Source organism: Ursus americanus, chromosome 22 (genome assembly GCF_024610735.1).
Source record: "Ursus americanus isolate L20-20 chromosome 22, mUrsAme1.1.p, whole genome shotgun sequence".
NCBI lineage: Eukaryota > Metazoa > Chordata > Mammalia > Carnivora > Ursidae > Ursus > Ursus americanus.
The window spans coordinates 15,734,626-15,762,157 of record NC_142148.1 but is presented as its reverse complement, the minus strand read 5'-3'; the positions used below and the strand labels follow the sequence as shown (position 1 = coordinate 15,762,157).

General features: G+C 47.4%; 1 protein-coding gene across 3 annotated transcripts in view; it reads right to left on the bottom strand.

The window, feature by feature from the left end:
* FITM2 (fat storage inducing transmembrane protein 2) overlaps positions 1–27,532 on the bottom strand; it is a 67,052-nt gene extending 39,520 nt beyond the window's left edge. For 2 of the 3 annotated variants that reach the window (XM_045804683.2, XM_045804684.2), the window contains exon 1: positions 26,568–27,532. The gene's annotated coding sequence lies outside the window, so the exon portion shown is untranslated. Of the gene's footprint in view, positions 1–3,088; positions 3,149–26,567 lie in introns of all 3 variants that reach the window. The other variant, XM_045804682.2, reaches the window with a different exon arrangement.

The following is a 27,532-nucleotide window of genomic DNA, read 5'->3' as shown; positions in this document are numbered from 1 at the left end:
AGGGCTGTGCTTTGGTGTGGTGATACTGGGTGAACTTGACCTTCTCCTGGGCTTGCAGCGCGCTCATGGCACACTGGCTTCTCCTTTATAGTTCTCATCACGACTCGGATCAGATAGCATCGGGGTGTTGTGGTGTCTGTGTCCCCCACTCAGCTATAAGCTGCGTGAGGTCAGAGACCATCAGTGGTTTGTTCGGCCCGCACACGTCTGGCACAGAACAGATGCTCAGTAAGCATTTGTGGGATGAATGGACTGAAGGAGGTTTTAAGAAACAACCCTATGACAATGGTCAACAATGTCAGCCAGATCCATGCTCTTCCCTCCTTCTTCTCTCCCTGCTCATCGTATTGGCTTTACAGACCCAGCATGGCTGGCACAGTATCAGGTATCTCGTCTACCCTCAAGTGTCTGAAGCTGGAAGGGATATTCCTTGAAGCACTTGTTTCTTTTATCAAAAAGAAAATTTCCCCCAGAAACCTCCCAGCAGACTTCCCTGGCTCAGGGAAAGCTGAGATCAAGTATACAGTGGAAAGAAATGGGAAAGCCAAGATTGGCTTAGACCAACGATATTCTTTTCTTTGGGTCTGGCACAGTACTGCTCCAAACAAAATCAGGGTCCTCTCGGAACGGGTTTCTCAGCTTCAGGACTAGGGACATTTTGGCTTGGACGATGCTTGATTGCAGTGGCTGTCCTGTGCATTGCCAGATATTTAGCAGCTTTCCTGGCTTTGACTCACTCGGTGCCAGTAGCATCCTCCCTATCAGTTGTGCCAACCAAAAATGTCTGCAGACATTTCTCAATGTGCCCCGGGCACACACAACACTACTGTGTTACAAGGAAGCAGGAAGAGCTGCTGTGTGGTGTCTGCCACAATGGAATATCCTGTGACTCTGACGTTGTCATGTTTGCTGTGGGTGCCAGGAACTAGCTCACAGGCAAATCTGGAGCTGCCCTTAGCAATTATGAGGATAAGATGCTATAGTGTGCTTATCTATGTGCTAACCAGACTCCTGGCTTCACTATTTTCCTGCCCTCTCCTATGCTTTTTCTTTTAACAAGCTTCCCTTAATTATTTGTTTTGGTCCTTTGGGAATTTGTCATTTTTGTAAGCATTTCAAATCTCCTGAAGGCAAGGTCTGTATTTGTCTGATACCTGCTGTTTTATTATAGGCTACCACAGGACCTGGCCCTATGTTGACTTTGATAGAGGCTTATTGAATGAATGAATGAATGAATGAATGAATGAATGAATGAGAAGATGGATGGATGTGATGGGTGGGTGGGTAGATGAGTGGATGGGTAGGTATGGTGGATGAATAAGTAGATGGATGGGATGGATGAAGAGATATGTGGATGGATGTATAAGTGGATGAATAAGTAACTGCATAGATGAGTGGATGGATGGATGGATGGATGGATGGATGGATGGATGATGGGTGGGTGGATGGAAGGGTAGATGGATGGGTGGGTGGATGGATGGGTGGATGAATAGGTGGATAGATGAGTGGAAAAGTGGATGGATGGATGGGGGATGGGTGGATGGATGGAAGAATGGATGGATGGATGGATGGATGGATGGGGGATGGATGGATGGATGGATGGATGGATGGATGGAAGAGTGGATGGATGGATGGATGGATGGATGGGAGATGGGTGGATGGATGGAAGAGTGGATGGATGGATGGATGGATGGATGGGGGATGGATGGATGGATGGATGGGGGATGGATGGATGGGGGATGGGTGGTTGGATGGATGGATGGATGGATGGATGGATGGATGGGAGATGGGTGGATGGATGGAAGAGTGGATGGATGGATGGATGGTTGGATGAGATAGGCGGGGCTGGGCGAGCAGCACCTGTAAGTGCTCAGGGCAGAACAAGTAAGGAGATGGGGTGATTTGGCCACTGGTCGACAATCCTTCATCAGAGCAGGATATCTAAGTGACAGATGAGCCTGATGTTTCCTGGGTAAGTGGGTCTAGTTCCCTTGACCAATAGTATCAGCCTCAGGCCAGATCAGAGGCTGTTGTCAGAGGCAGTTTGATTAAGTAGCTCTCCCACTGAAAGCTGTACAACGGTTGACACTTTGCTTCAGCCATCTGAGTCTGAATTTCTTCATCCATCAAATGAAACTTGGTTGTTGTGAGGATTCTATGAGCTAATGAAGGAGGAAAGTATCATAAACTACAAAATGCTTCATTTCCCTGAAGGGTTGATGGGTCCAAAGTTGTTCGGAGGCCAGATGTTGGCCAGCTATAGGACTGTGTTGGATGTCAGGCGTGGCTTCTCCCACTCTTCGTTCCTTAAGTAGACTCCCCCACCCTTTTCCCTTGCCTCCCCTCTTTTATCACCTCTTCCCATTTCACCTCAACTCAGTTTCAGCCTCTATGGTTCACTGGTTCACAAACCTAACTGCAAATGGAAAACCTTCTTAGAATGACATGTTTTGGAGCTCCTCTCCAGACCTGGTGAATTAGAATCTCCTGGGGTGAGTTTCAAGAATCTTAAATTTTTTATTAGGTTCCTTATGTGATTTTGGGTCCAGATGAGCTAAAGTATAGAAACCATCATCTTATTTTGTCCCAATTTATAAAGGGAGGATGTCGATGCCCAGAGTGGATCCTCTCTCCACCCAGGAGCCTCCTGTATTCATTACATCACTGAGGGCTTATGGAATACAAGCATTCTGCTAGGAATGGAGGAGAATGAAATGTGGCTTCAGATCTTGGAGAGCACCCCATCTGGTGGGAAAGACAGATCCCCTAGCCACAATCAAAGACGGAGTGACAGGATGTGGTTGGATAGGGCACACAAAGAGACTTAGGAGGAGGGCAGGGGATCAGGGACCTCTTGACCCTGGAGAAGTGGACTTATATTGAAGCTAAAACCCAAAGGTTTAGCAGGGATCAGCCAGGAGAGGGAGGGGAATACCATAAGCAAAGGCCTAGAGCCTGGCATACCCTGCAAGGATTTTACTTGTACTTAACTGCAATTCATTCGATCCTTTATTGAAAGTATCTTGGGACTTTCCTGATTGTTCTGTGAATGATTTATCTCATTCCTAAAACATTATGAGATGCTTACCTGTACGAACTATGCCTTCCATTTCTTTCTGACTCACATGCCTCTAGCATGAGGGTGGGCCTGGAAAGAAGAAAGGAATCTGTTCCCAATGAAGCCCTTCTTATGCAACAGGCAGGACTCTGGCGTTACTTTAGATGTTTTCTCCCTTTTATTTTTAACATTTCATTCACTCATTCATTCATTCATTCATTCATTCACGTAATCTCTACACCCAGTGTGGGGCTCAAACTCACGACCCCGAGATCAAGAATTGCACGCTCCACCAACTGAGCCAGCCAGGTGCCCATGTCTTCCCTTTCAATCCTTGCAATGACCTATCAGGGTGAGGAATATTATCATCATTTTATAGATGGGGGAAAATGAGATTCAGAGTTGTTAAGGCAGTTTTCCTGCATCACACAGCTTATGAGTGATGAACATCTAGTCTGCTTGACCCCAAATCTTCATTCTTTCAGCTACACCTGTTACCCTACAATAGCCTCTGAGGAGCCATCGTGATTAGCAGCTCAGAGCCGAGAGGCAGGCTTGGGGTTGCCACCTTTGTCATCTGTCAAATGGGATGATAATGATGGTACCCCCTTTCTAGGGTTATTGGGAGAATCCAGTGAGGTTTATACCTGGAAAGTATTGAATATCTGGCACCTAGAAAGCGCCATATACATTTTCATGATTCTTACACCACCTGTGGAGTGTGCACCTTGCATGGGAGAGGGACAGGGTGTTTACTGTGTGCTAAGCACCTCGTAGCAGCCATGGGACACACTGAAATGAACGAGGGCTATGGAACTGGCTGTTCCACGTAGTTGGCTGGGTGGAGAGTCAGAACAAAGCCTAGTTCCCAGCCTTGGGATGCGCTCTGTTCTCAAGGGCCTGGTTCATAGTCTGGGTCTATGGGGAGCAGACGGGAGGCATGGACACAGTGGGAGCTTTGTGGCCCCACTCAAGTCATTCTGCTGGCTCTCTGCCTCGTCTTCTGAGAAAAGAGGGCATGCTTCTTACTCAGAAGTCATCATGCATTATTCACTGGAGCTCGAGGAGTCAAGAAGGATTTCCCAGGGTTCCCTTTTGAGGCCAGTATGGGGGTTCAAATGAAGCAGGCTCCTAGCCTCCCCCACTCACAATGTCTGGTTCAACCAGAGAAGCTGCATGCTCCCTTTGAATGGGAACATTTGATGCAAGGACTCCACAGTTCAACAGTGTTTGGAAAGCCAGAGGACCGGTCAGTGTGTTTCAAGATGCAGTCTTCACCCATTAATGCCTCATGCAATTTAGTGGGTTTATGATTTAGGGCAACCCTAGCTGATGTGACAAATGAACCCCAGATGGAAGTTAGAAGTTTACCTCTGTCATCCAGGGACCCTAGAAGTGGCCCTTGACTCAGAATGACATTTGTCATTTCTGCTCACATTCCATTGGTCAGGACTAGTCACATGACATTGGTCAAAAGCAGCGGAATCTGGGATGCGTGGTCCCTATAGGCCAGCTGTTTTCCAGGAATCGCTCTAAACTGTGGAAGGGGGACATGAATTTGTTGCTATACAGTTGACCGCCATAGTGCGGGGTCAGGCACGCACACAGGTGCCCCCCCCCACAACACAAATACATAGGGCGAATGTAATACACGATTTTTAACGTCAAATATTTCAATAAAAAAGTGCACAGATACATAGATAGTGATAAAGCAGATGTGACCGAATGTTCCTCACTGATTGGAATCTCGGTGAGGGATAAGTCAGTGCTCACTGTACTATTCTTTCAATCTTTACTAGGTTTGGAAATTTTTAAAGTAAAATGTTGGGGGAAATATAATTGTTAAAATCTGCTAGACTTATGAATAGACTAGAACAAGCTGTAAATAGAAAAAGATTTAATTTAAGCTTAGGGGCTTTGCCTTGTAACTTGAATACAAGGGTCGGCAAAGTTTTTCTGTAAAAGGGCCAGATAGTGAATATGTGGGGCTTTGGAGGCCAGGTGGGAGCTGTGGCAACCACTCAGCTCTGCTGTTGGAGGACCTTGGCTGCATAAAGCAGCCGTGGGCAACATGTAAATGAATGAATGGGGCTGTGTTCCAATAAAACCTTATTTACAAAAACAGGCAGTGGGCCAGATTTAACCAAGAGGTTTTAGTGTGCTGACCCTTGCTTTAATATATGATTTTTAAAAAGCCTTTGAAGCACACATTTTTTATTTCAGGCAGGTATCTTAGTCCTAGACCTTAACTCAACAGTCTTTATTAGAAATTATAGATCAGCACATCCCAGCTATTAGGGGCCCCGAGTCTGTTAATGACCCTCACTGTGTTAGACAACATAATTTCAGCACATTTGCTGTTGATATAATCAGCTGGTTTCTTTCATTATCATTTCTTGCCTTTTCTTTGAATAAAAATGTACTATTTGGGGCACCTGAGTGGCTCAGTCAGGTGAGCATCCGACTCCTGATTTCCACTCAGGTCACGATCTCAGGGTCGTGAGATCGAGCCCCACATGGGACTCCGTGCTCAGCGACGAGTCTGCTTGAGATTCTCTCTCTCCCTCTGCCTCTGCCCCTCCCCCCCCACTTGCCCGCTTGTGCTCACTCTCTCAAAATAAATAAAATCTTTAAGAAAAAGTACCATTTAAAAGAATATTTTCATGGAAGTATAATGTTCATACAGACAAGAACATGAATTATAATCAGAAACAGATAGTGAAATTTCACAAAGACAACCACATTTTTTTTTAAGATTTTATTTATTTATTCGACAGAGATAGAGACAGCCAGTGAGAGAGGGAACACAAGCAGGGGGAGCGGGAGAGGAAGAAGCAGGCTCATAGCAGAAGAGCCTGATGTGGGGCTCGATCCCATAATGCCGGGATCACGCCCTGAGCCGAAGGCAGACGCTTAACCGCTGTGCCGCCCAGGCGCCCCAAGACGACCACATTTTTAAAAAATGAAGTAGAAGAGAAAACATCCTAGTCCATCCCCTGCAGTAAGAGTAAATTTTGCATGTGTGAGAGTCTTGTTTCGTTTATACATGTTTACGGATGGGTGCTTGGGGTTGTGACCACAGCAAAACTTTATAAAGTCCTTACTGGGGCTTTACACATACTAACTCCTTATCTTCATAATGGCCTTGTGATGTAGATGCTATTACTGTCATTCCCGTTTTATAGAGGAGGGAATGGAGGCACAGAGAGGTTGAGTCACTCAGCGAAAGTGATACAGGCATTAAGAGGAAATGCTGAGATTCCAACCCAGGGAGGCAGGCTTGAGTCCCTGTTTTATAGGGTCATGGTCAAAATGGCTTTAAAGCCACTGGACAGAACGTTCCCAAAGGTTCTTTATAGACCTAAAAATAGCATACTTCTCCTTAGGCGTACCCACGGGGAAGGGCTGATTTTAGGAGTACATGGACAAACATTTTGAAACCTTACTGGCTATATATTACTGTGTGTTAGAGAATTTTATAACTAGCATACTAAAGCACTAACATAAAACATACTTTTAAAAATTAATATATGCCTTCAAAAGAAAGAAAAATATCAAGTAAATAATTACAGGTAAATAAAGTACAGGTAATAGGCAGATAGATAAAAATTGTGAAGAGAAATACAGATGTCTAGGACTTTGGGGTCAGATACTGAACTTGGCATCATGTGGCCCAGATCTGGGTCCTGGTTCATTCATCTTCCAGTTCTGATTGATTTTATCACGTCTATAGTACTTACTATGGGCCAGCCACTGTTCTAAACAATTTGTAACGATTACTTCCTTTGGTACTGCCATCATACCCATTTCTCAGAAGGGGTAACAAAGGCTCAGAGATATAACTGAACCCCAAACCACACGGACTAGGAGTCAGGGTTGGGATTCAAACCCAGGCATTGTAGCAGTCGGGGCAGTGCTGGCTGGTGTTACTAACAGACCCAAAATGTAAGATAGAAGAGTGTAGCTCCTTCACATGGGGACCCCAGCTCCTTTGGGGTAGATGAGTATTATTATTATTATTATTAAAGATTTTATTTATTTATTTGACAGAGATAGAGACAGCCAGCGAGAGAGGGAACACAAGCAGGGGGAGTGGGAGAGGAAGAAGCAGGCTCCCAACAGAGGAGCCGGATGTGGGGCTCGATCCCACAACGCCGGGATCACGCCCTGAGCCGAAGGCAGACGCTCAACTGCCGTGCCACCCAGGCGCCCCCGATGAGTATTATTTTAACCACTGCACTGCATGGTGATAGGTAGAACTTTCTTTGTCATTTCGAGATGCATGTGTTCTGAAAAATGGGTGAATAATGCCAGCTCACCTTACCTCTCAGGATATCTCTGCAGGTGCAACCCATGTTGTTGGTTGTAAAGTCTTAGTATTGTTATGTTAACCAACCAATAACCTTACAGTGTTATTGTGAAGATTAACTGAGATAATGCCGGGAAAGCTCGGGTTCATATACAGATGACATCAGCTGTGGATAACAGTTAATGACAGCAATGTGGTTGTGTATATGGAAACAATGAATATTGACTTATCTCTAGATTGGGAAATAGTTACGTAGGATCTTTCCTATTAGCAAGTTAATACATTACATCTAAGACTGAAAAATCAAGAAGTAGTGGTATAACCATAATATGTAGAAATACAGAGGAAAACTAGCTACAGTAGTTGGAGATGGTTGCCTCCGGGTGGTAGGGCTAGATTCAGGGAAGGGAAGGTGGACAGCGACTATTATTGATTATCAGCTTTGTAAAAATAATTGCTTGCTTTCAACTGTGTACCTGTACGGCTTTGATTAAATTTTTGGAAAGAAAATTTAAATTAAAAAGGGAAAGAGAATAACGAAACCCTATTTCAAACACCCTGGAGTGTACCTGAAAAATAGAGTCCTGAAACGGAAAGCCCCAGAGAGAAAAAGCGAAGTTAAAGTTACAGGAGAAATTCAGAATGTATTCATGTTCAAAATCCCTGCTGAACACCTTTCGGTACCTTTGTGCCGAGTTCTTTTCCCTAACCTAAGAGGTCCCATGCAATCCAAGTCTTGTCTGCCCCTCTGCTGGCCTCTCCTGTCTTCATCCCTTTTGCTCACCCTAGTTCAGCCACACTGACCTTTTACTATCTTTTAATCTCTCCAAGCGTATTTCTGCCCCAAGGCCTTTCCCCAGATCTTCCTATAACGGGTTTCTTCTCATAGGTTGGGGCTTAGCTCGAAAGTTTCCCACTTAGAGTATCCCACTTAGTGGCCTTCCCTGACCACCCAAATCTAAGACCGCCCCACCTCCACCGTCACTATCAATCCTCTTATCTTCACAGCTCTGGAATTGTGCATTCATCTGTCTCCTCCACTACGGTGGAAGTTCCATCAGAGCAGGGAGTCTGGCCTCCTGTTGCCTGCTGAATCCTCAGCATGGGGAATGGTGCTTGGCACACACTAGTGCTCTGTAAAATCTGTGGAAGGAGCCAGTACAGCCGAGGACAGCTGAGTTAGTATGCTGAGGGGCTGGATGGGCCCGTGGTCTGAGGAGGAAGCTGCAGCCTCTGCCTGGGCTCTCCCCTGGGTCAACAGGCCTCCCGCTGCCCAGACAGCCACTGTTTGACAACTGTCTGCTGTGGGACCGGCCAGGCGGGCCGCCACACTGCCAAGGCCCCAGGATTCCCCGGGCCTAGCAGCCGAGGCAGCCACACCTCAGGGAGAGCTTGTGAAGGAACAGGTCGAAAAGTTATCCAAACAGGCATGAGGAAGGGCGGAGCACGTGGTGAGACACAGAGGGAACAGTTGGCCCTTCCCTGGGCAGAGCGCAGAGACGCTGGAGGGAGGCCCTGGCACACCCAGTGGGCCGCTTCCCAGGCGGGGCCGGCCTTCCAGGCTGGGCCTCCAGGACCCAGGTCTGGCCCCGGCTCTGGTTCTGACTTGCAGACGGACCACAGGCACTTGCTACCTCTGGGTCTCAGTTTCCTCCTCTGTAAATCAAGGGACCAGGGACCGTGGCAGGTCAGTGGTTTCTAAATTTAAACAAGAAGAAAGGAAAGAAAGAAGAAAGAAAGAAAGAAAGAAAGAAAGAAAGAAAGAAAGAAAGAAAGAAAGAAAGAAAGAAAGAAAGAAAGAAAGAAAGAAAAGGAAGGAAGGAAGGAAGGAAGGAAGGAAGGAAGGAAGGAAGGAAGGAAAGGAAGGAAAGAAAGAAAGAAAGAAAGAAAGAAAGAAAGAAAGAAAGAAAGAAAGAAAGAAAGAAAGAAAAGGAAGGAAGGAAGAAAGAAAAAGAAAAGGAAGGAAGGAAGGAAGGAAAGAAGGAAAGAAAGAAAGAAAGAAAAGCAGTGGCAGCCTCTCTTCAAACAAAATCTTACCCGGAAGCCAATTCAGAGGAATGATACAATGGAGGCCGTTGGTTTAAAGCAAGAGTGGAGGGGCGCCCGGGTGGCTCAGTGGGTCAAGCGCCTGCCTTGGGCTTGGGTAGTGATCCTGGGGTCCTGGGATCGAGTCCTGCATTGGGCTCCCTGCTCCACGGGGAGCCTGCTTCTCTCTCTCTTTCTCTTTTCATGAATAAATAAGTAAAATCTTAAAAAAAATAATAAAGCAAGTGTGGATGTGTAGGAAGCTGCCCACACCGTAGCCCCAGCCCCTTTGGAGGAGCCCCAGGGTGAAAACCACCGGGCTCCATGGTCTCTGAGTTTCTTCAGGGCTCTGCAGCGTAAGAAGCATAGCCAGAAGGGGCATCTAGATTCTTCTAATCAAACAGAGATCCATGTTCATGCCCCACACTGGGATCTCAGGCAGTTCACTGCACGTTTCTGAGCCTTGGTTTCCCCTCTCTAAACCTGGCATCATAAACGTTACCTCCTTGGTGGTATGGTACGTAAGTTCACCACAGAACCCGTGAAAAAGAAAAAATCAATGCTGGTTATTAGGAGAAGTAATCGAAATGAGGAGAAGAGCCAGTTCTTTGTCTTTGCTATGAGTTGGGAAAATAGTTAACCGCCGTGAACCAAGTTTCCTTCTCTGTAAAACATAGTCAAGGATTTGATGGGGACCAGAGGCTGAGATCTGGGTAGTTTGGGGGTTTTTTTGAATATGATTTGAATTGACTGCCAACCTTTAAAAATCCCAGCTTCCTGCTCCTTTCAAACACAATGGGAAGCTGTAGCAACACTGGTCCCCCGTGGCCATGAGACGAGTCTACGGGAGCAATTTAGCTTGGCGGTGCTTTCTCTAATTTGGGGCCGTTTCCACCGTTCCTCAATGCCCCTACACCGAAGTTACACTGATGACCATAAACTATTGTTCGTTCGCTGCTGGTTTTCTTACAGGAAAGTGTGAGATTGGCTTATGTACCATCTATTCCGCATACCGTTGAGGGCAATTGGGTTTGGGACCCCTGATTGCTGAGACCAAGGGAAAGCTCATTATTTGTGAAAACGATCTCGTCTTTCATAAGTTTACCATTTTATTTTAACGTGACTGTTGAAACATTTAAAATGACATTTGTGGTTCCCATTGTACTCCTGTTGAATGGTGTTGCTCTGGTCCCTTGGACACCAGGGCAATGACCGAGTCCACTGCTCACTCATCACCTCTGTGTCCCATGCTGAATAGATCGGTCCTAGCCAAGCCTCGGGCTCCTGTCCCTGGCTGGCTCTTCTCTCCTCCCTACAATTATCTCTGGCGTCCCCACCCTGGTTGCCTGCTTGTCCGTCTGGAGGACCTAGGCTCCAGAACTCCAGTCCTGCCTTCTAGAATTCTCCCCTTGGGAAATCTCACCTCCCAGCCCCCATCTGGCAGCCATTGTGTTTCCTTTATCAGACATTTGCATAACACAATAGTCAATTTGAAACTTAATTACACACCCATTCTTCTGTCTCCAGCCTGTCCAGTTTACCCCAAATCCAGTGATTTTGGGGGTGGAGCTGGGGTGGGGAGAGGCTTATTTTTCCCCCCTCTCCAGGGCAAGTCATAGTTTTTGCAGAGATAAGGTGGACCGGATTTGGGGGAGGGACAGAGTTCATTCTATGGCAAAGGCGCAGACTTTGTTTTTGGAAGAGATAACGTCCAGAGCTCCCCTGGGGGGATGAGAGAATCCTGAAGGACTCAGGGAGCCAGGGGGGAAAAGGAATCTTGGCAGGGATGGAGACACCCCCCCCCTTCCAATGGGGGAGGCCTTGTCTGGTAGTGGCTGAGAACTTGTGCTTGTGAGTTGGGAAGACGGGTTAGAGCTATGCAAGCCGTATGCCTTGGATAGCTGACGGTACCCTCTGACCCTCAGTCTCCTCCTCTGTAAAATGAGGATAAGAACAGACCTATCCTAAGACAGTGCATTTGCACATAGTGCTCCATAAATGCTAGCCTATCACCATACCTTTTGAAAAAGGGCCCATAGGGACCTTGTGGGATATTTTTAATCAGTTTTTATTTTGCTTCAGTGCATTTTCATAATTCTCCTACCATGAATCTGCTAAAATAGTGAAAAAGTTAATAGAGCGAGGAGGAGTAAAATCAAGTGGAAATGTCACCCTAACACAGGGCTCCAGCATGGGGTATTAGACCTGGAAATAGGTAAGAAATCTTAAGAGTCTAAACTTCACACACACTCATTTAATATCTTAAATTGAAGCTCCAAGAGGAAAAGTGAGTTGGCCAAAGTCTACAGCAGGTTAGTGGCAGAGTCAAAACTGGAATGGCTGACCGTGGAGGTCATGAGGTCAGACCGTGGAGGTCATGGGGTCAGACTTTCCCAAGGCCGCTCAGACAAGACAGATCCTATTGTTAGATGTTGGATTAAAAGAAGTTGTGCAAATTTCATTACTGAGCACTCCTCAGAGTCCTTAACACATGACAGTGCCTTGGGCACTTCAAGAGAGACCTCCAGTGTGCCCGCAATGGCTCACACCGAGCCCCTTGAAAAACATGAGCACCCATGAAAGCTCTCCCTGCCCCGAAGCAGAGAAATGCTATAGCTTAAATACATTCTTAGATTTAAAAAATAATAATTTTTTAGATATTTTAAATAGTACGATTTTTAAAAATTACATGCAAATCATCTGTTGCTGGTAGAAAGAAAGTTAAATTTTTCATAATATCTTTCTTTTAAGTTGGAAATATTACAAGCACGCAGGAAAGTATAGAGAATAACACTGAACACTGATGTGCCATCACTCAGGTTTGTGGAATCTTACCGCATGGCCATTTCTTCACTGGATTCGTTTTTTGTTCTAATGAGAAGTGAGATATTATATTTTGCGTTGAAGCCCCCTTGTACCTCTCCCTGATCTCATCCCCCTGCCACCCCTCTCGAAGGTGACCACTGTCAACTTTTGCTGTTTATCGTTGCCAGACATGTTTTTATACTTCTGCTCTACGTGGCTACATAAACAATATGTACTATTCTGTCAATCTGAAAAATGTACTCAAATGGTATGTTGTACGCATCCTGCAGCGCCCCCCTTTTGTTCCTTCCTATCACAGCTTTTCGGCTCTTTCCAGTCAGACACAAGTAGGTCACTCACTGGGTATGCTGTGTATGAGTGTCTAGTTTTGGACAACGGAGTCATTTCCCGTTTCTCGCTATTTCGGAACAATGTTGCAAAGAACATTCTGATACCGTGGCTGCGGGTTTCTCTAGGATACACGCAGGAGTGGAATTTCTGGATCTCAGGCAGCGGGCATCCTCACTTTGGGGTTCCCGTCACTCCACATCCTCACCGGCACCTGATTCCAGAAGATGATGAACGTAAGATGAGAATTTGTATTTCCCCTGTTCCAGAGGGAAAGGCTCTTTTTGTCATTTGAGTTTGCGCTGGGAGTGCCTGTTCATATCCTTTGCCCATTTCTCTGTTGCATTATTTACCTCTTCTTATCATTTGAAGGAACTATTTATTCTTTTTTTTTTTTAAGATTTTATTTTTGAATAATCCCTTCACCCAACGTGGGTCTCACATGCACAAGGTGGGGAGTCTCACCGACTGAGCCAGCCAGGTGCCCTGGGCGCTATTTATTCTTGACCCAAATCCTTTTTCAGTTATATTAGCTGAAAGCATCTTTGATCAGATTGTAGCTTGTCTGTTCACCCTCTTTAGAGCCTCTTTTGTTGTATAGAAGTTTATGGTTATATGGAAGTTACCTCCTGGTTAAATGATATATCAGGTCGTTAACTTTACTGATCTTTTCCTTTATGGTTTGTGCTTATTGTATTTTGTCCATAAAATCTTGTGCTGCCCTGAGATCATAAAGATATTATACTAAATATTTTCTTCAAGTTTTAAAGTTTTATTTTGCATATTTAGGTGTTTATTCATAGGAATTGATTTTTGTGTGTTGTATGAAATAGAGATGCCATTACTATATTTTACTTTATACGGATACCCAGTTGGCCCCACACCATTTACTGAATAGGATATCCTTCCTTCCTTCCTTCCTTCCTTCCTTCCTTCCTTCCTTCCTTCCTTCCTTCCTTCCCTCCTTCCTTCCTTCCTTCCTTCCCTCCTTCCTTCCTTCCTTCCTTCCTTCCTTCCTTCCTTCCTTCCCTCCCTCCCTCCCTCCCTCCCTCCCTCCTTCCTTCCTTCCTTCCTTCCTTCCTTCCTTCCTTCCTTCCCTCCTTCCTTCCTTCCTTCCTTCGCTTCTTTTTTAACTTCTTTCTCTCTCTTTCTTTCAACATCCTTTCTTGACTGACATGCAATGTCATTTCTGTTTGTCTCCCATTTTCAAATCTATGGCGATCTGTTTCTAGGCTCTGTATACTGGTCCACTTACCTATCTCTAGTAGCCACATTTAAACAATAAAAAAATTCTTTAAACCCAGGTGAGTGAACCCACAATTATACCAAAATAAAAAGTTTAATTTAAAAAAGCCCCCAAAAGAAATGGTTGAAATTATTTAATAATATATTTTATTTGATCATATATATATATATATATATATAATTTCAACATCTGATCATTTCAACATCTAATCAATAAAAAATAATGAGATATATTTTGTTCTTTTTTAATACACAGTCTCAAAATATGATGTGTGTTTTATACGGACAACACACCTTAGTGGGAACCAGCCACATTTCCAAAGCTCAGTGGTCACATGTGGCTGGTATCTACCATCCTTGGCAGTGTACCTGTAACTTTATATATTGTACAGCGTGTCCTTCTCATAGTATAGTTGTTCTTTAAAAACCATCTTGCCTATTCTCTTTGTTCATTTACGTAAATTTTAGGATGATGCTGAACAGAACAGAACAAAGGTTAGAGACCAGTGGCATATTGATCTCCTCCACTGGGCTTCAGTGAAAGCAGCCACCATATTTTGAGTGTTTGCAATTTGCCAAGTACTGAGCTAAGTGGCTTTGTCCTATTGGGCTTTTAATTGAAACTTCATTGAATTTATTAATTTGGGAAGAACTGACGTCTCTATATAATAAATCCCTCTGCCATGAGTACAACACATTGATAGAGGTCTTCATTTATATAGGTCTGCTTTTAAGTTTTTCAGTAAAGTTAGATAATTTTAATCATCCAAAGTCTTTTGTTACATTCATTCTTAGATAATTTATAATCATTATTGCTATTGTAAGTAGTTTTTAAAACTGAGTCTTCTCATTTGTTGATGTTACATTTTCAAAATATTAAAACCAAAATGCTTTGAATATATTAAAAATGTATCCAGTAATCTTGCTAAATTCTCTTATTATATCTGTTTTTAATTTCTTGTTTTATTGCATTGTTAGGGCCTCCAGTAAAATATCACACAGAAGCAGTAATAATGTGCATATCAGATAGGGTTTAGTTTGTCCATAAGTAGCCGAGGTACAAAATAATAGTAGCTTAAGCAAGGTAGATTATTCCTCAGTTCTGTGAAAGTCCCGATGTAGGCAGCGTAATGTTAGGATGGCTGCGCTTCCCCATAGTAGTCCTCAGGAACCTAGGCTCCTTCCGGCTACTGTTCTTTCATCACCATGAGGTCTTTATCCTCATGGTCCAAGATGGCTGCCAGAGCTCCAGCCACATGTCCTCGTTACAGAAAGTTGGAGGGGACAAAGAAGAAAAGGGAGTCAAAGTCATGTTGCAGCTGTCCTTTAAGAAAAATCCTGGAAGCTGCCACATTACATTTCTTTCATCTTCCCATACTGAATCTCTGTACCCATTGGAAAATAACCTTCCATGCCTCCCTTCCCCCCAGCCCCTGGCAACCACCATTCTGCTTTCTGTCTCTACAGTTTTGACTGCTCCAGGTTCCTCATATAAACGGAACCATACGGTACTTGTCATTTTGTGATTGGCTTGTTTCATTTAGCATGAAGTCCTCCAGCTTCCTCTATGTTATGGCATACCAGAATTTCCTCCTCTTTAAAAGCTGAATGATATTCTATAATATGGATATATCACATTGTGTTTCTTTTTATCACACAATATCCCATTATATGTATCTATAACATTTTTTGTTTTGTGTGTATATCACATTTTGTTTGTTATCCCATTTGCTTGTTTTTCACAAACACACGTTTGTTTATTATCTGTCAATTGACACTTCCGTTGCTTCTGCCTTTTGGCTGTTGTGAATAACATTGCTATGAAATGGGTGTAAAATATCTCTACCAGACCATGCTCTCAATTCTTTGAGGTACCTGCCGAGAAGGGGAATTGCCATATCCTATGGTAATTCTGTTTTTAATTTTGTAAGGAACTGCTATACTGCTCTCCGTAGCAGCTGCATAATTTTATATTCCCCCCAGCAGATCAAAAGGGTTCCGATTTCTCCATATCCCCACCAACACTTGTTATGATCTGGTTGTCGTTTGTTTTGTTTTTTTAAATAATATCCATTCCAGCAGGTGTGCAGTGGTATCTCACTGTGGTTTTGCAATGATTTGCATTTCACTAATGAGTAGGGATACGGAGCATCTTCTCATGTGCTACTTGGTCATTTGTATGTCTTCTTTGAAGAAATGTCTATTCTCATCCTTTGCCCATTTTGAAATCTGTTTTTTGTGATTGTTGTTGAGTTGTAGGAATTTATATACTCTGGGTATGAACCCCTTATCAGATGTATGATTTGCAAAGATTTCTCCCATTTCAGGGATCGTCTTTTCACTCTGTTCGTAAGTGTTCTTTGGTGCACAGGGGTTGTTGATTTCAATGTAGTCCAGTTAATCTATTTTTTCTCTGTTTCCTGTGCTTTTGGTGTCATATCCAAAGAAATCACCACCAGATCCAATGTCATGAATATTTTCTCCGGTGTGTCCTTCTAAGAGTTGTATAATTTTGGCTCTTATGTTTAGGTGTTGATCCATTTTGTGTTAATATTTATATACAGTGTAAGCTGAGAGTCAGTTTCATTCATTGGCAAGCGGATATCCAGTTTTTCCAGCATGAATTTGGTTGTAATCACGTTTTATTTAAGACTTCTGCACCTAGGAGATGCTACTTTGATTCAGCCTTGGATTGATGGCTGGAATCCTTTCACTGTCCTTCCTGACCGATGGTCATTTAGCTTGGGCTTGATGCTTCCAGTGACAAGACGCTCACAACTTCATAAAGCAGCTTCTCCCCTGGTAGAACCGTTGCATCTGGTAGAAACATCTTAATTTGGCGCACACACCTTCCTCTCTGTACCATTCATCTGTTGGTCCTGGTTTGTTTTCTGGGGCTGTAAGAAGAGATAAGCATTGTTTCCCAAAGTAAAGTACTTTGACTTCAATAAATAACAGAAGTACATGACAGGCAACTACGTGCCACGTTGTAAGGTTGATCACATTGACTCTACGAAGCAATGGATTAACAAGTCCTATTATTGATTCCTATTTTACAGACGAAGCAAATAAGGCTTGAAGAGCTTATAATTTTCACAAGGTCAGTTATGCGAATGGTAGCATGGATATTTCAAAGGTAGTGGCCTTGACCATTCTGCCAAGCTGCCCTTTTCCTCATCCCCATCAGCCAGCCCAGAATTCCTTTGGTTCTTTAATTATTCTTCAGAGGATATGGTTTTCTCATCCTGTCCCATCCTATGACACAGGAGGTCTTTATATATTTTGGATATTAATTCCTTATCAGATGTATGATTTGCAAATATTTTCTCCCGTTCCATATGTTGCCTTTTCATTGTGTTGATGGTTTCCTTTTATGTACAGAAGCCTTTTCGTTTGCTGTAGTCCCACCTGTTTACTTTTTGTTGTCTTTGCTTTTGGTCCTCCCTGATGTCACATGAACCCAGGTGAGAGGTGTGGGCAGCAGCTGCCAAGTAAAACCTCTAGAACTTAGTCATGTCACCTGCCACTAGGGCAGCTCTCCCCACCCACACTGTCTAGGTGATTGATTTTTAAGCGGTGTGGAGGATTTCTCATTCCTCTTCATCGAGTTCAGACATTTCTTCAAATCCGTGTGGATCCTGCTCCTGACATTATTGGAGAGTGCACACCTGTGCAGAACACACCGTGTGCCAGGCACAGTTCTAAGTCCTTTCCATCTATTAGCACGGATAATCCCCACAACATCCCAATGACACACCTATCATTATCATTCCTATTTTGCCAATTAGAAAATAGTCACAGAGCAGTTAAGTAACTCACCTAAGGTCACACAGCCAGTCGTGGCAGAACCAGAATTCAAGCCCAGAAAGCCAGACTCCAGAATTTGTGCTCTCAGCCTGCTGCCTCCAAACATCTGACAATCTCAGCCAGCTTTTTGGAGTCCAAAAGATTGCCACACACTTAGGGACCTCCTTTTTTTTTTTTTTTAAACAAAGAGAGAATGACCAAGGGCCCAGAGTGTCTGAAAGGCAACAGGATTATATAATATAATGGTTTATTTCATTCCATTTATTTCCCATTGCTTTCTATTTATGATACTGGTGTTTCATTGGGTACTAATAACATTTCCTTCTAAAATCTAAATGAAAATCAGTGAGTTGATGTAAGAAAAATATTAAGTAATAGCATAGGTGGCTTTCAGATATGACAAAAATCATAGTGGTCGTAGGAAAATCGGGGATCTTTGGAAAGATCGTAAGCAGTCAAGTTAGGTGAGGCCGTGCTGCCGTGACAAAAGTTCCAGTCTCAGTGGCTTCACACAGCTGAGCGTATTGCTGACTTACAGTACCTGCCCATCGGGCCAGCAGGTGCACTCCTTACTCTGGTAACTCCACACCCACACTTGCTTCCATGATGCCCCCAGCACTGGCTCTTCATGCTCCTGCCCAGGTGTGATGCACGGTCTTTCTGCCCTCATTTCATTGGCCAGAACAAGTCACCTGGTCACATCTAACTTCAAAGGAAGCAAGAAAGTGGCCAGGTGCCTGAAAGGAGAGGAGTGGAACAGTGGAGAACAGCCCACAGATAGACTATGAATAAAGGAGTCTGAAAGATGGGTCTAGAAAGGTAAACTGAGTCACTGGATTGGTCTGTCTTTGACCACTATGACCTGCCTCACCAAGTGGCCTTCTCAGAGAAGGGACTCTGGTCCACCAAGGAGAAGACAGTCTGACAACACCTTTCTGTTAAGCCAATACTGCTCCTTCAGGCTTCCTTTTGGGTGGGAGTGCTGTTATTTCATAAGCAGTGTGGGCTGAACTGTGTGGTTGGGTTTTGTTTCTCCCCTGAAGGTAGATGGAGCGGCGTGAGCTTCGGCTGAGATAGGATCTGGTTCTGTCACTACTTTGAAAAGCTATCCAGGGAAGGGAATTGGAAAGGAGAGGAATTCAAGGATAGGGTCCCAGGAGCCATTTTCCAGGCGAAGAAAAAAGAATGTGCAAAGACCCTGAGGCAGAAAGACAAGCAAACAAAAGGCCAGCGTGGCTGCAGCCACTGGGGTTGCGGTGAGCAGGGATAAAATGGGGTTGGAGATGTGGGGATATAGACGCAAGGGCATCAAGGTCCCACAGTCTGGGGGAGTTTTGATTTTTATGAGTTTGATTACAAATGCACAGGAAGCCATAAAGTTTTCAGTAAGGGAGGGACCTGATCCAGTCTGTGTGTAAGGATCATCCCTGGCCCCTGGGTAGACAGTGGGTGTTAGGGGAGCCAGCACCTGGGAGAACAGACGTGAAGAGACGTTTGCAGACCTCCAGAGATGATACTGATGTGCACAAGGTTGGCTGTGGTGGAGATGAAAACATGGTGAAAATCTGCGATACGTTTGGAGGTGCCAAGAACTGGATTTTCTGATAATTTGGAAAGGACGGGAGGAAGAACATAAAGATAGTGACTCCCATGGTTTGGGCTTGAATGACTGAGATGGGCTTGGGTGATGAAATAGTCCAATTAACGTAGGCGGGATTGCTATTGTTCTTTCAAAGACTGAGGAAGGGGGAGTGGATTGTCCTTCGCAAACCTGGTAACTGAGCTCCAATTCAGGGGTGCCTACTCCAAACAAAGGGCATACTTTCCCCACTCTCCCGGACCCGCGCATTAATTTTTATAATGGGGGATATTTAATGCTTTTACTATCACTCAGTGTTAAAATACATAGATGCCCCCGAATGCAAATGTAGACTTCGAAGCCAGCCCGAAGCTTGGGACCCTACTTAAAGACGCCGGCACTTTGGGACCAGGTGCTGGGAATATACATTTCATAGATGTAAGGGCGACGCCATACCAGCCTCGGGGAACAAGTTTTAAAATCTTGCTTTCCGATTGGTGCAGTGGCCAAGTGCTGGTGTGTGATTGGAGGAATGTTAGCTTACTCTGTAACTAACCTCAGCAAATTGCGATTGGTCATCGTGCGGAGCTGGGTTTGGATCGATGTAGTCCGTCTTGGCCTGTGATTGGTGGGATTGTAATGCTACTTCCGCTATGATTGGTTAAACCCGTGAGGTTAATGAAAAGTTTCTGAACGCCAATCCAGCATTGGCCACTAGGTGGAGCCCGGGATGCGCGAAGCGAGGTGCTGCAGAGTGTCTGGGCCGCTCCCTCCCCGACGCCCTCCGGTTCTGCCCTGGCACTAGTTCTGCCCTGTGCCCTCCGGCAACCGCGGGACAGGGGTAGGGGTGTGGGGGACGGTGTTAGAACTCCCTGCTCCAGCCCGGGTGGCCACGCTTCTCTGCACAGCCCCTTTGGCCCTTTCTTCTGGCTCCCAGCCCCGCAGAGGACTTTGGCTGACCGAGGGGTGGGACAGCGAGTTCGTGAAGGTTTGTGAAGGCCCAGATCCAAAATGCAAAATTGTGGAGTCTGTCAAAGGAGATACAGCAGCGCCCCCCCGCCCTCCACTGCGCCCTCTGCCCGCCTCGGAGCCCTTCTAAGTTGAACGGCCTCCTCCGTGCCCTTTCAAATCCTTAAAGGACTTTTCCAAAGGAGCATCTCATAGGAGCTTAGGACTGTGTCGTGCAGGTCAAGGCCACTAGCTGGAGATCACCCTATCCAAAGACGCCCCTGTCATGCCTGCTGTTTGACCATCTTGCCACTGCAACTTCATCACTATTTGAAATTCTCTTTTTAAAGATGTATTTCCTTGCTTACTGTCTCTCCATCACACCTCTGCACCAAAATATAAGGTCTGTGAGGGAAGGAGTAGGGAGGGCCAGATACTACAGAATGCCCAGTGACATTTGAATTTGAGATAAACAACAACTTATTTTTTTATTGTAAGTATGCTTCATGCGTTATTTGGTACATATTTATACTAAAAAAAATCATTGTTTATCTTAAATTCAAATGTCAGTGGGCATCCTGTATTTTTATTTGCTAAAACTGCAACCCTGGGGGGATAGCTCTTGCCTATTGGCTTCACAACTGTGTCTCCACACCTGCCAGAGTGCACGTGGAAAGTGGGGAATACATGTTAAGTGATTGGGTGGGTAAATTCCTCCTTCGTTCACTCATCCATCTAACCCATTATGTTCAGTTGCAGCTGGGTCCTGGGAACAGAACAGTAAATGGGACACAGTCCAGTGGAGGAGGCAGTAACCACCATCTGATTACACTGTGATGATGTCAAGTGTTGGGGGCTGTGTGAGCACAGAGAAGAAACCAGCAGGGCTGTGGGAGGAAGATGACGAAGATGGGACTTGGAGGGGCAGGGGAGAAAAAGAAAGGGTGACAGCTGCTCTGGGCAGCAGGCTCGGCATGTGCAAAGGCCAGAGCCAAGGGGAAGCCGTGGGATTCTGAAAGCTGCGAGTGGCTGGGAGTGGGGGGCAGGTGTGCTGGGGAGGCAGTCAGAAAGAGCTGAGGAGGAGGCTCGTTCACTGAGCATCCGGACCCACCAGTCAGGCACAGTAGCAACGCTAGGTTGGTATCACTGAGCCCATTGCACAGATGAGGAGACTGAGGCTCAGAGAAATGAAGTGCTTGGTCTGGGTTTACAGTCTGACTAAAAAGCTGAGCTTCAGATTCATGTCTGACATACTCTGAAGCCTGTGGTATTCTGGAAAAGTCTCTGGGTTAAGCACTGGAACCGAATTGGAGGATGAAGAAACTAAGCCTCAGAAAGGTGACAGGGCTGTCCCTGTGAATATGGTTCCTCCAGGAGCCCCACCCCTTGGTCAGCCAAAGGCCTCCTCCTCCTGACAGGCAGTGAGAGGGGTCTGGTTTGTCTCAAGCCCTCTGAGACCGTGGGAGGGCCAGGGCAGGACCCAGGAGTCTAGGCTGCTGTCCTTCCTGTTCTGTTTGGGTTGGGTCTCCAGGACCCCCTTGCTGAACCCTGTGGCTAATTCCTTGCATGGGTCCTGGGCGGGTCCTCCGTTTCCATGGAGACCGCCTCCTACCATCCCTGAAATCTCATTGTGACCAGTATTAAGAGATTAGCGCTGCCTCGCAGCCCTCACAGGGTACTGGGTGCCAGGGTGGCAGCAGGAGCCCCCTCAAGGATGAAGAAGTTGCTTACTGTGCGGGACCCCATAGCACCAGGAGGAGGATGTCAGACTGGGGCCAGGGCTTCCCCCAGCACCCCCCAGGTATGGTCCTGACTCCACATCTACCTGGACAGGAGGATGGGGTGGTGGAAGAGAGACCCAGGACCCAGGGGAGGAGTCTAGATTGGGGAGCAGTGCAGAGGCCTCGTACCCCGAGCCCCCAAGCCAGAAAGGCCCAGGGTTCTTAATGGGTGGCTGCCGTTCTGATCAAGGCGGATCCAGATTCCCTCCACAAGGTGAGGGAGCCTTATGGAGTCTTCCAGCTAAAGACCAGCTCCCTCATCTCCTTCATTTTGCACTTTGGGAAACCAATGCAGAGAAGAGAAATGACTGGCCGAAGTCAATGAGTTAGTGGCCTGAAGCAGGTGGACAATCCCGAGGCAGCCCTGAGGTCGCCTGGGCAGAAAACACCGGTTAGGATGGCATTGCCCCCTCTGCCTTGAATTCCAAGTGCTCCTCCCTGACCTCCAGGAAGGGGTCCCCTCGGACTCCTTCCCCTGGGCCTGACCCATTGACCATGCTTCCCTTCCCTCCCCACCTTTTCTCCTCCTGGCCTTCCCTGCCTCCCTGACAGCCTGATGCTGGCAGAGTTCCCGATAGGCTCCACTCCACCAGAGGACATGGCCACCAGACCCTAACTCTCCCATCCAGGGGACATCATCTGGCTTCACCAGATGGCTTCACCATCTGGAAGACTGTGGACATTTTTTGTTCCCCCCTTCAACCTCTCTGTGTCTTTGGGGTCCAGACACAGTGGGGGTCCTGACAGCCCACCCCCATCCCACCTCCTGTCAGGCCAGCCCCGGAGAGATTTAGGTCAGGCTCCAAAGCTCACTGGGCCAGGTTTCCTGGAAGGCCACATTAGGGCAGGGGACAAACACAGCTCTGGAGCCAGGTGGAAATAGCTCAAACACTCAGCAGTCTGAGCCTCAGTTTCCTCACCTGTGAAGGGGGGGCAATAACCCTTCCTTCCTCAAAGCTTGCTCTCAACTGCTATGGAAGAGTCTACAGTCTGCTATTAAAGACCAGAGCAAGGTGTGGAACACTGCCTGGGGCGGGGGTGCAAACCCAAGGCCTTGGATGCTCCTGGGTTTGCAGGAAGCAAGTTTGGAAGAGGCTAAGGAAATGAGAGAAGTGGTGGCCGGTGTCGAGGAGGGGAAGTGGACTGGAAGGCAGCCAGGGAGGGGAGCAAGACTTGTCAAAGTGCACCTTTTTTATTTTTTATTTCTGAACCACGTGAATGTAATACCGAATCAAAAATTTAATTAAAAAATTTAAATAAATTAGGTAAAATATCAAGTAATAACAATCACGCATGCCTCAATAATATGAAAGGCGTGCAGCCAAGATGGAGACCAAAGTATGAAGACTTGACATAAGGAACAGAGAAAGCCTGCCTCCGAGTCTCTGAATTTTTGACCTGGAAAGGCCCTTTATTTCAAGCCAGTCTCATTTTGCCAATAGCAAAATACTGGTCATTGGTACCCAGAGTCCGGAGCTCCCTACATGCCGGCCATAGTGCCACGTGCTGTCTGAATATCATCCCGCTGAATCGGCCTTCTGACTCTACCAGGAAGCTATCATCGTTCCCATTACAGAGATGGGGAAGCTGAGCCTCCCTGGAGTTGCAGAGCATGGATGCATATCTAGGCCTTTCCAGCTCCCACTGTGGGTCTCAGTCTTAGCTGCACATCAGAATCACCCAGGGACTTTAAAAAATACTGGTGCCTAGCACCCATCCACCCCAATCCCTAGATTTGATCACTGGCCTGTGATGGGGCCTGGGCATCAGTATTTTTTTAAAAGTTCCAGGTGAATCTAATTCACCGTCGGAGCTGGATCTCTGCTTTATGCTAGAGAACTTTTCAAACAGGAAACCAAGGCCCAGGAGGGAAATGAGCTTGCCTAAGGTCACACAGTGGCTGGAAGCAGAGCTGAGGCAGGGCTCTCATGGAGCCTTCGTGAAAATAAATAAGAGGCGCTCTCCTCTGGGCAGATAAGTCTCCATGGGCACTTGGTTTGGTAAGCGAAACAGGGGCTAGATTTCTACACTGACTCACCTCCTTGCACAGAGAACCGTTGTGCAGTGGGCAACCTGTACAACTGTATGTAGCAACCCTGGCTTGAGTCTCAGGACTCCCAAACACTACATCTCAGTGACCTTCAGGCAAATCCCTGGGGCCCTTCAGTACCTGGGTGCAGGGAGACCCAGTGCATTTCCTGGGATAGGGAGGGGTTCATCCCTTACACCATGACCAGGGCCTGGGCCAAGCAGGGGCTCACTATCATCTTTCAGGCCCCACAGGGGCTGTGCAGGCCCCATCTCACTCCGAAGGTCACTTGTGCAGATAAAGTCAGGAACATAACCAGGAGGGAGGAGGGATAAAAACAGGAGGGACAGCAACAGCCTCAGCCCAAAAGTCACAAGCCACCTGGCAGGAGGCAGGCCTCAGGCAGGCCCCGCCCACAGACCCAAGTCCTCCTGGCTTCCTTCCTGATCATTCTCCGGACCATACACTCTACCCTACCTCCTGAGCCTTGTGGTCAGCATCTCCCACAATGCCCTGCTCTCTGGCCAGCGTGCCTTCCATGTCCTTCCGTCATCAGCCACCATGTTCTCCATTTCTGGGTATTCCCATGGCCCAGGATGCCACCTCCTCCAGGGATCCATCCCTGACCACTCCAGCCCAGACAGGCCTGCCTTCTTGGGCCTTCTCCAGCCCTCACAGTCCATGCACACAGCCCACACGTGCCTCAGGACGGGGCTTACTCTGTCAGCATCCTGGCCAGCTTGCCTTGGGCACCAAGTGTCAGCCCTGGAAGGGCAAGGGAGCCCCGGGGGTAAGAGCACAGACTCTGGAGCCGCTCAGGTTGGAATCCCAGCTCTTGTTCCTTATACGTCGTAGGAGCTCAGGCCTGTGGCTCAGACCCTCTGTGCCTCAGGTCTGCAGAATGGTAATAAGATGACTGCCTGCTTCATCGATGGGTGTAAGGGTTAATGAGTTAGCCCGTGTAAAGCCCCCCAGACAGCTGCGTGGACACCAGCCATGGCTGTTCACGGCTTCGGCCTCCACGAGCCGGGGAGGCAGGTATGATTGTTCCCAATCAGGTGAGGAAATGGATCCACGAGAGGTCCGGAGTCAGGGCTGGGCCCTGCATCTCTCTCTCTCTCTCTCTCTTTCTCTCTGGCCCGACCCCTCCAGAGAGAGGATGTGGTCGAGGCAGGTTCCAACTTGGTTTATAGCTCATGGCTGCTGCTCAGAGGGCCCACAGGGCCAGGGCCAGGTGAATTCCCCAGACTCCAGGTGGCTCCAGGCACCTCTCCGCTCCCAGCCAGCCGCGGGAAGGGGGGTGAACAGCGGAGCAGGGCGTCTTCAGTGCATCTGGTTTACTAATGTCCGGAACCCATCACTGAGTCCAGAGAGAGCCCCTGTCTTCTCAGGCTAGCTGGAGACTCAGAATACTGGGGTAACCTTCTGTGCTGGATGACAACAGCACCCACCCCGCCCCCACCATCTGCATAGGGAGTGAGGGGATGAGCCTGGCCCAGCATCTTTCCAGTCCCCACCATTGGCTCTGGCTCCACCTTTCAAAGGAAATACTAAGGGGAGGGTGTCTAAGACTCTAAGAGGCAGGGACTGGGTGAAGCGGGGCCTGTGCCTACCCTCCCGGGCTCCTGGGAGCCTCAGATTCCATTTGAAAGGCCCCGGGGCCCACATCCTCCTAAGCACTCTCCGGGCTCTGACACCGCAGGACTCGAGAATCCCGTGCTCAAAGCTGCCGCACCGCATCCCTGTTTGTAAAGCTCTCCCCCCAGCGGCCTTTATCTCTCTTTGGTAACAGAGCAAATTTGCTCAGGACCTAGAGCGGGGGCAACAAGCAGACTGTTGACTCTTGAGCAAAACCTACCCTTTGGAGAGCGGGAGAGGAGGCACTGGACGTGCGTGGGGAGGCCAGCAGCCTCTTGCATAACCCGGGTGGCCTCCTGCCCACCCGGGCCTTTTCAGGGTTAGGGGTGAGGCAAACCGCAAACTCATGCCCAGTTAATTTTTTAAGGCAAAATCAACAGGCTCAGCAATGATTAGCAGGCAAGTAAGTTCGTCTTAATCATGCTGAGGAGAGGGAGGAAGGAGGCTTCTGGGGGCCCAAGGATGGGGCTCGGTTATCAGTTAACCACATGAATGTTGTTTCCTTCCAAATCCACTGGCCTTCAGCCCCGAGCTCCCTCGTCTTCCTCTCGGAAGTACTCCCGTGGCAACCCCGTGGCCATCAACGACTGAGGGAACAAACGTTCTACCATGCAGGGTCCCCAGGAGGCACTGCCAGGGCCCTTGAGGGCTGGGATGCAGGACACCCAGAGCTTGGGGTCTTCTTTTGAAGGCAAAGCCCTTCCACCCCCTCCACCGCTGTGTGGCCTTGAGCAGTTCCCTTCCACCTTCTGGGGCTCAGGGAGGGGCCTGAGGTCTATGGTTCAACGTACAGCCAGCCGCCACTACCCTGGGGCCTCAGTGTCTCCATCCACCAAATGGGTGGGTTTGTTGAGACACCCTTTCTAGTCTTGAAGTTCTGTGAGGTCATGACTGGATTCAGCCAATGTGGCCTTATCCAGGTGAGGACGGTGGGATGGGCAGTGTTTGAAGAATTCAAGGAGGGGAAAGGTGCCCAGAACAGGGAGGGGGCCTACCTGATATCTGCTGTTGGTACCAGCAAGCGACAGATCCCAGCTTCAGGAAGAGAGCTGTCCTCTCAGATGGGAGGCAGGGGTCCCAGTCGGGTGGGGTGGGGTGGGGTGGGGTAGGGCTGCAGGGATGGCCTGGCAGACCCCACTTGGCCCAGGACCCCCCCTTCTCCCTGGTCTTGAGTGCTGCCAAGGGAAGCGGCAGGGCCAGGCCAGCCCTGGGCCTGCTGGCTGCCTGGACTGGAGTTTGGTCAGTGGTTGGGGACCTATATTGTGAGAAAGTTTAGGACTTTGTCCACAAACTGGAATTTGAAATTTCAAAGGGGCGAAACTGGAGGGCCCTACCCCAGAGTGGAGATGGCTCTTGGCTTCTTTCCCCCACGACTTTTGTTCTTTGTCTTGATAAGTCCGGGTTCCCTGCACCACTCCCTGGGCGGTGGGGGTGGGGTGAGGAACGACAAAAGATAGCGGGGTGGTAAGCGGGGTGGTAAGTGGCCAGGGGAAGTTAGGGTGCCAGGCAGCCTGGGATGGCCAGCGTCTGGAGGGTGCCTCTGAACTCTCATGTGACAGGGACAGGCTCCTGGGCTCCTCAGATCCCCAGTCTCTGGTCAGTAATGTGATAGGATCACCAGCTCCGGTGCCCCCGAATTCTGATGTCCTTTCTGGGATTCCTGGAGGGAGGCAGCATATAGGGGGTGAAGCCCTTACGCTCTGGAGTCAGACTTGGGCTCAGATTACAGCTCCTCCCGTGTGGGCTCAGGCAAGTCACTTCTTGTCTCTGAGCCTTAGTTTTGTCATCTGTAAAGCACGGCAGATAAAATGAGAAGAGTGGCAAGTTCTTAGCACCGGGCGGGCCTAGCACAGAATCTCTCCAGAAACATTAGCCATCATTGTGGTTTAAAAGGAGAAGGAAGTGGTCAAGCGTGGCAGCTCTCTTAACCACTGTCCAGACTGGACGCTGGAAGGCCCTG